The sequence below is a fragment of the Podarcis tiliguerta genome (assembly GCF_965153285.1).
Source record: "Podarcis tiliguerta genome assembly, chromosome: 3".
Classification (NCBI taxonomy): Eukaryota; Metazoa; Chordata; class Lepidosauria; order Squamata; family Lacertidae; genus Podarcis; species Podarcis tiliguerta.
In genome coordinates, this window is record NC_139536.1 from 6,025,427 (window position 1) to 6,033,965 (window position 8,539).

General features: G+C 42.5%; 1 long non-coding RNA gene across 1 annotated transcript; it reads left to right on the forward strand.

The window, feature by feature from the left end:
* The first annotated feature begins 225 nt into the window (after positions 1-225).
* On the forward strand, positions 226-4,790 carry LOC310674002. The gene is made up of 3 exons (XR_014509298.1): positions 226-1,858; positions 3,204-3,336; positions 4,616-4,790. It is a non-coding gene; the product is annotated as an uncharacterized lncRNA (long non-coding RNA).
* Positions 4,791-8,539: the final 3,749 nt, after the last annotated feature.

An 8,539-nucleotide genomic window follows, 5' to 3' on the forward strand; every position in this document is an offset into this window, starting at 1 on the left:
TGCCATTTCCTCTTGATCGAATTCTTCAATCACATGGTATTTGATTGTTTAGATTAATATGCAGTTTCATCTATTGTTTATCTCAGGGGAAAGGGGTCACCATAACTGTCCATCCTAAAACTTCAGTAGCTACTGGGCTTTTGCTCAGTGTGATCTTCTCCCCTCCATCTTGTTTGAATAGCGGAGAATTAAAAGGTAAAGGTAGAGGGACCCTGACAGTTAAGTCCAGTCGCGGACGACTCTGGGGTTGCGGCGGTCATCTCGCTTTACTGGCCGAGGGAGCCGATGTTGGTCCGCAGACAGTTTTTCTGGTTCATGTGGCCAGCATGACTAAGCCGCTTCTGGCGACATCAGAGCAGCACACAGAAACGCCATTTACCTTTAAGCTGGAGCGGTACCTATTTATCTACTTGCACTTTGACGTTCTTCTGAACTGCTAGGTTGCCAGGAGCTGGGACCGAACAAGGGGTGCTCACCCTGTAACGGGGATTTGAATTGCCAACATTTTGATTGGCAAGCCCAAGGCTCAGTGGTTTAGACCACAGCACTCTCACGTCTGTTAGCTGAGGATAAGGTTCCATATATTCCTTGCAAAGTGTTCCACATTCAGTTCCAAGCACCTTGCGCATGAAAGCACCAGGCCTGAGCATCAGAGCTCAAATGAAACCTCAAAGCAGAGAAGATTAACTCATTGCCCTTTGGATGTTTCTGATCTGGAGATCCCATCACCCCTGATCTTTAGCCACAAATAACAGCGACTCCATGGAGCGCAGGACAGAAGAGTGAAGCAGCTTCAGAAACAGGGTTGGGAAGGGGGAAAGGGGGCTTAGTCATATTCTAGGGTGGAAAGGAGAAAGGAAAGGACAGGCTGGCCAGTTATGATGGGGTGCAGAGTGGAACATGGCAGGTGGAGCAAGCAGAGAAGCAGAGCCCCTCCAGTTTGAAAATATTTTTGTAAGTTGCTTTGAGTCTAGTTAGAAAAAGGTGTTTGAGAAAAAGGATGATGATGATGATTGCAAGAATGAGAAAAAGGACAAGAGAGCATGTGAAGATTGCCCTTCCTTCAAGTAAGCAAAGAGTCCATCATTTCACCTTTGAAATCTCCTTGCCCTGCATGTCCCACTCAACCTCTTCAATCAGTGGACTTGAATCTCTTTTTTCTAGAAGAACTGTTTGAAGCTATTACTACTACCAGTGCTATTTCCGGGGGGGATGCAGGGGTCCGCATACCCCTAACATTTTGTGAATCTAAGTTTGGCCAGATTGAGGAGCAGTATTTCAATATGAGTAGGAAAATGAGAGTAACTCTAAACATTTTTTACGGGGGGGAAAGCACGGGCTACTACTAAGAATAATCATTGTGGGAGGCGAGCATGTGAAAAGTGCCCTTCCTTCAGGTAACCACAAGGGTCCAGCAATGCGATGGGGCCAGGTGAGGGGTGAGTCATTTACCTGAGGGATACATCTCCCTAGCACTGCCTATGTGGGGCATTGCATCCTCCTCATAAATGTTTGATTTGATTCAAGCTATCTCGCTCTGAAACATGAATACAGCTCATCTGAATGTTTGTGATTTTACTTCTGTGGAAACTGCTATGACTGACCGAATGCAGGAGTGCTTTTCCAGAGGCACGTGATTTTGGCAACGTTCTCTTCCACGTCACCCTAAGTCACAACGTCCCAAAGAAATTACAATTATGAAATCTTCTTCTCCCTACCTGCCCTCTCTTGGCAAGCTTTGGGGCTCCATTTAGCTTAAAAGCCGGCATTGGGCTTTGCCACCACAATTCATCCTGAGCCATGAAGATCCTTCACCTGTGCTTGGCTGTTCTCTCTTTGCTGCTCCTGGCTTCCCCAGGTAAGGGATGGAGAGGAAGAAGACAGAGGGACACCTGCCAGCCTATTATGGGGTGGAAGAGGGAGAGGAGTACAGTTGCTGTTCTGTGGCCTTGCAAAGGAAGCTCACTTTTCTTTCTAGAGACGTTTCTTTAGTGGTAATCTCTTTAGTGGGAATTCTTTGCATAAAAAATGTATATATCTGACAAAATTGCCTACCAAAGTGTGTCTACTAGGGAAAATATGCACTGTGTTGCTGAATTTCCCCCATTATGCCCATAACTCCTATGCAATTTCCCCTTTTATAACCTATATTTTCATGCTATTGTCATGAAATTACACTTTTTCAGGTACATTTTTTAAACACATTACTTGGAGGGAGAGCTGCCTTTGAGAGGACGGCTGCACTTTGATGTTCACATGTTGACTTCATTATGGCACAGGAATATAAGGAAAAGGGGACGCGGGTGACCCTGTGGTTTAAACCAGTGAGCCTCCTGGGCTTGCCGATCAGAAGGTTGGCGGTTTGAATCCCCACGGTGGGGTGAGCTCCCATTGCTCGGTCGCAGCTCCTGCCAACCTAGCAATTCAAAAGCACATCAAAGTGCAAGTAGATAAATAGGTACCGCTCTGGTGGGAAGGTAAACAGCTTAGTCACTCTGGCACATGACCCGGAAGCTGTCTCTGGTCAAACGCCGGCTCCCGCAGCCTGTAAAGTGGGATGAGCGTCGCAACCCCAGAGTTGTCTGCAACTGGACAACTGTCAAAACAGTCCTTTACCTTTTTTTTAATATAAGGAAAATGGCTTTGCATGTAAAACTGGTAAGGAAAAACAAAAGGAACCTCTTCTTCTCTCAGTTTGGTTAGATTTTATGGAATTCTATGCTAATTTATGGAATATGTTTTACAAAATAAAATTTAGATTTGTCTCTTCCACAGGTCTGCCAATAAATTTGGGGTATAAGGTTTCTAATTAGTGGGAAATGTTTCTTGATGTAATATAGAGCCTTTTATTCTAGGTAGTCCTGGAGGCTCTGATGACTTCAGTTACACACTTTAGTTTCTCTATAATGTATAAGCCATGTGTGCCTCACTTCTTGCTGTCGTGTTTCGTGGACTGACACCTTCCACTCACGAGCAAATATCTGGATAAGCACATTTACCTCTTCTTGTGAATATAGCAAGGGTGGTAAACACCAGTGGCCAGTGGCAGGGGTGGGGGTGGCGGGTAGGAGTTGGGATGCCACAGCACCCAGAGCGTCACAGAGCTACTCCTGTTCAAAGGGCTGTGGAGTTGTTCCTCTCTTTCATTCTATTGTGATTTAACTTCCTTCTGCCCACTTATGTTTGTTTCTCTCTTTGCACAGGATCTGCACAGTACCAGGAACCTAAGAATTCTATTCAGTGCCATGGTGTCAATGGTACTTGCTACCCTATACGTTGTCCCAATAAGTATAAAAGGATTGGAACGTGTATTTTTAATTATCCCTGTTGCAAAAGGTAATTTCAGCTGACCAAATGAGAATTACACCTCCTGCCCCTCTCCCATTACCCTCTGGATTGATCATTTTAAGTACCCAATGCAGAGTCCCCTAAACTGATCATCCTTTGCCTGCAAGCTCAATTGCTCCATTGCAAAAATAAAAATAAAAATACCTATGCCAGAATCAGCCAAGGGTGGCACATCCCATTTTGCTGCTTGATGCAAAATGCTAATTGCTGCTTGGCCATTCTGCCGGCACGGCTCCTAAGCCCATCTACCTGCTCCTCCTGCCATGGCCTGATCTGCCACTAACACACACCATACCCTGTTGGTTGCAGGCACAGAAGCGGCACTACCATTGTTGCCCATTTTAAGCAAGATGGTGCTGAGTTCTTTCGCCACAGTCAGAGGCAGAGGGGCACCAATAGGTTTGTTGTCTGAGGGGCTTCTGCCACCAGAAGCAGGGTCCTCACCTGCCTCATGGCTGGTCCAGCTGTCTTTGGCCCCTTTGCCCTTTGAGCTTATGCCAGTTCTCCTTTGACAAATCCCTAAACCACACCAGATGGGCACATTTAATTTGTTGTGCAGCTTCACCCATTGTTACTCTCAGTGCCTAAGGGATGTCTATTCTGCAGCTTTAACAGATGCTGGGCACTTACTCTGTGTGGTGTCCTGCCCTCCACCATTTAAGATTACCTCAGTTTCACATCCCACACATTCCATGCAAATCTCCCACTTTCAATTCCAAGCAGCTTCATTCTTATTTTATATTTTAAAGAAAGAACCTGAGGAAGTAGACTTTTGTCTTGGGTCCAGGCAAAGAAATTAGCAACTGGACTGAATGAACTCCAGGGTGCCAGTTCTCCCGTGTTTCTCAAAACATTGTCACAAACTGGTGAGCGAGCTTCCTGTTTCCCCAGAACTCTTCCTCAGGGCCACATAGACAACAAATCCCTGCCGTGCATAACATCCAGTCTGCAGGAGAATATTGGAGACCTTGAAAGCTCCCTCACTATTCTGTGACATATTTAATTGTACCTAGAAAAGAAAGTCCCCCAGGGGTAAGGATGGGCTAGAGACTGGATTCAATTCTCATCGAAAGGTGAATCTATGTAATTCGTAGTTTCTGGAAATGAAAAACTGAAACAGACCTATCCCTACCCAACGGTTTATTATCATGAAATCTTTCTTGTGGTCCAACATGCCTTGCTTTGTATTTTCGTGTATCAAACATGGTCACTTTGCTATGAAACTATGTTAACTGTTGTCTTTTTGTTGCTGGTTTCTATGTTTTAGACGGGAGGAGTGATAGATGCGCTTGAAAAGTGGAAGATGCTCCCTCTCTTTGAGAGCCGCTGGATCCCGCTGGATCCCCAGCTAGGGACTTCTTCTCCAGAGCATCCAGATTGAAAAAAGCAACATTTTCAAGGCTTACATGAGCTTGTGCCTTGCAATAAAAGCAGATCCAAAAGCCTTTTCACCTCTGTTTTTCATTTCTAAGCATGAGTGTTATTGCTAGTGAAGCCAAAATGGCACCTTACGTCCATGAGAAGGAGGTGTCAGCAGGCATGGTTTGTGGAGAGGCCCAAAACGTCATTAGAAAGAAAGACTAAAAGGGGGTGAGGATCCCTCAAAACAGTCTAGTGAGGAGGACTGGGCCACAATGTGGAAAATGAAGAGTGACAAAATATTTTGGGTGGTACAAGAATTAGCCATTCTTTCAGCCAGCAGAAAGCTGCTGCTTCATAGTAAAGTTTTAAGTCCGGCAGCGCAAAGCCTCCTCTTTCCTTTGCATCTGTTAATATTTTAAATTTTATTCTTGGCTTTTTGCCCTGCCAGACAAATCTAGATATGTCTTTCTGCCACTTCTTGAAACAATCTGTTTTATCAATAATCTGCAGTGTCTGGAATAAAAATAACATTCTTGGCAATACATTCATCTTTATCACAGCAATACGGCCTAAAAGTGAGAGTTTCAAATTAGACCATGTATCTAGATCCTTCTTTATCTCCGTCCAACATTTATCATAATTATCTTTATATAAATTCCCATTTTTAGCGGTCATGGTAATTCCCAAGTATTTTACTTTTTTCACCACTGTCAAGCCTGTCTCATTCTGAAACCTTTCTTTCTCAATTTCTGTTAAATTTTTTGTCAAAACCTTAGTTTTTGTTTTGTTTAATTTAAAACCTGCCAATTGACCAAACTCTTGAATCAGTTCTAAAACTTTTTTCACACTAGATTCTGGCTCCTGTAATGTCAAAACCAGGTCATCTGCAAAAGCTCTTAGTTTATATTGTTTAACTCCGACCTGTATCCCTTTGACCATTTGGTCCTTTCTAATCATATTCAGCAACACCTCCAGGACTGATATAAAAAGCAAGGGGGAAATAGGGCAACCTTGTAGTGTGCCTTTTTCTATTCTGAACTCCTCAGTCAACACATTGTTAACAATTAATTTAGCCTTTTGTTCAGAATAGATTGCTCCTATACCATTTTCAAATTCTTGGCCTACCCCCATGCCTTGGAGATTCTTCTTCATAAAACCCCAAGAAATATTGTCGAAGGCTTTCTCCGCGTCCACAAATATCAAACCCGCTTTTGTATTTATCTTTTCCTATAAAAGTTCCAAAATGTCAATTATATTCCTCACATTATCTGATAGATGTCTTCCTGGAAGAAAGCCTGCTTGGTCCTTATGAATCTCCTCTACTAAAACTTTCTTTAGTCTTCTAGCCAAGATGTCTGCAAAGATTTTGTAATCCACATTAAGCAATGATATAGGCCGATAGTTCTTAAGTTGATGTTTTTCAGATTCTGTCTTTGGTATAAGAGTCACGAAAGCTTCTTTCCACGTTTCTGGTGCCCTTTTCCCCTGGAGTATGTCGTTACATACTTCCTTTAAGGGTTGAATTAACCAGTCTTTCAATGATTTATAATATCTTGCAGTCAGCCCGTCAGGTCCTGGAGACTTGCCCAATTGCATGTTTTGAATGGCACTCTCTACCTCTTGTTCTGTTATCCTGCAACTCAATTTACATTTACTTTCTTGAGATATTTTCGGTAGCCCATTCACTTTCAAAAATTCCTCCATATCTACATCTTTCTGTGGTTGTTGTGAGTGAAGCTGTCTAAAGTATTTATGGAAGGCACTCCTAATCTCAACAGGGTGCTGCAAATTTCTTCCTTCCACTTCCAAATTTGTTATTGTATTCAATTTCTGTCTCTTCTTTATTTGCCATGCCAATAACTTTCCACATTTATTTGCAGATTCGAATGTCCTTTGTCTCATTTGTCTGATCTTCCATTCAATCTCTTGATTTATCATTTGCATGTACTGTACTTGATATAACTTTATCTCTCTTAGGATTTCTTGTGATTTTGGTTTTGTTCTCAGTCTCTTTTCGCCTTCCTTGATCTTTTCCAATATCTTTTCTCTTTTTTCCCGTTGTAATCTCTTCTTGAGTGCATTCTGTTGTATCAAAAATCCTCTCATATTAGCTTTACTTGTGTCCCAAATGGTTCTTTTCTCCACCGTGGTGTTCAAATTTATCTCAAAATAGTCTTTCAGGGTTTTCTGGGCTTTCTTGACTATTTCCTCATCTCTAAAAAGAGAGTCATTCATCCTCCATCTAAAGGAACCAGTTGGTTGTAGGTTCATTACCATCTTTACTGCATTATGGTCGGAGCAAGTCTTTGGGCAGATTTCCACCTTTCTTGTCTTCGGTGCCAGTCCTCTAGTAATCCATATTTGGTCAATTCTAGTCCAAGTCTTTTTGGCTTCAGAAAAGAAGGTTCCCTCTCTTTCTAAGGGATTCTTAGTTCTCCAGATGTCAATCAGGTCCAAGTTGTCAGTCAGTTCAAAAAATGTTTTTGGTAGTCTCCCATCTTTGGTGACTACCTGTCGTTGTGCCTTGTCCATATTCGTTGAAACTACTCCATTCATGTCTCCCATCAAAATCACATTGTACTCTATATAGTCCATCAATGTCTCATGCAACCTTTTAAAAATTCTGATTTTCCTTCGTTTGGCGCATATACACCCACTATCAAATATTTCTGTCCATGATATTGAATTTCAATTGCCAAAAATCAATTGCTTGAGAGCAGTACATGTGAAAAGGATCTAGGAGTCTTGGTTGACCACAAACTTAACATGAGCCAACAGTGTGACGCGGCAGCTAAAAAAGCCAATGCAATTCTGGGCTGCATCAATAGGAGTATAGCATCTAGATCAAGGGAAGTTATAGTGCCACTGTATTCTGCTCTGGTCAGACCTCACCTGGAGTACTGTGTCCAGTTCTGGGCACCACAGTTCAAGAAGGACACTGACAAACTAGAACGTGTACAGAGGAGGGCAACCAAACTGGTCAAAGGCCTGGAAACAATGCCTTATGAGGATCGGCTAAGGGAGCTGGGCATGTTTAGCCTGGAGAAGAGGAGGTTAAGGAGTGATATGATAGCCATGTTCAAATATATAAAAGGATGTCACATAGAGGAGGGAGAAAGGTTGTTTTCTGCTGCTCCAGAGAAGCGGACACGGAGCAATGGATACAAACTACAAGAAAGAAGATTCCACCTAAAGATTAGGAAGAACTTCCTGACAGTAAGAGCTGTTCGACAGTGGAATTTGCTGCCAAGGAGTGTGGTGGAGTCTCCTTCTTTGGAGGTCTTTAAGCAGAGGCTTGACAACCATATGTCAGGAGTGCTCTGATGGTGTTTCCTGCTTGGCAGGGGGTTGGACTCGATGACCCTTGTGGTCTCTTCCAACTCTATGATTCTATGATTCTATGATTCTATGAAATCTTCCTTGCTCATCCTTAAAGATAAATTTTGGTGACAGGCTCTCTTTAGCATAAATTACAACTCCTCTTTTTTTAACTTTATCAGACGAAATAAATTCTTGACCCAGTCTTTTGTTAATTAGAATTTTTCTATGGAGCCTGGTCACATGTGTTTCCTGTAAATAAATCAAATCTAATTGTTCTTTTTTTAATATATGAAAGATCGATTTCCTCTTTCGAACCGAGTTCAGACCATTGCAGTTCCAGCTCAAAAGTTGCAGAGACATGTTGTATTTCTTTCTGTTATATTCTTCCAGATGCTTCCGAAGCCTTCTCCTCTTCCGGTCTAGGTGGTGTCTTTTGGTCCAAGTTCAAATTCAATATTGCTTCTACAGCGTTCTTCCTTCTTTCCTCTAGCAAGTCCACAGTTCCTTT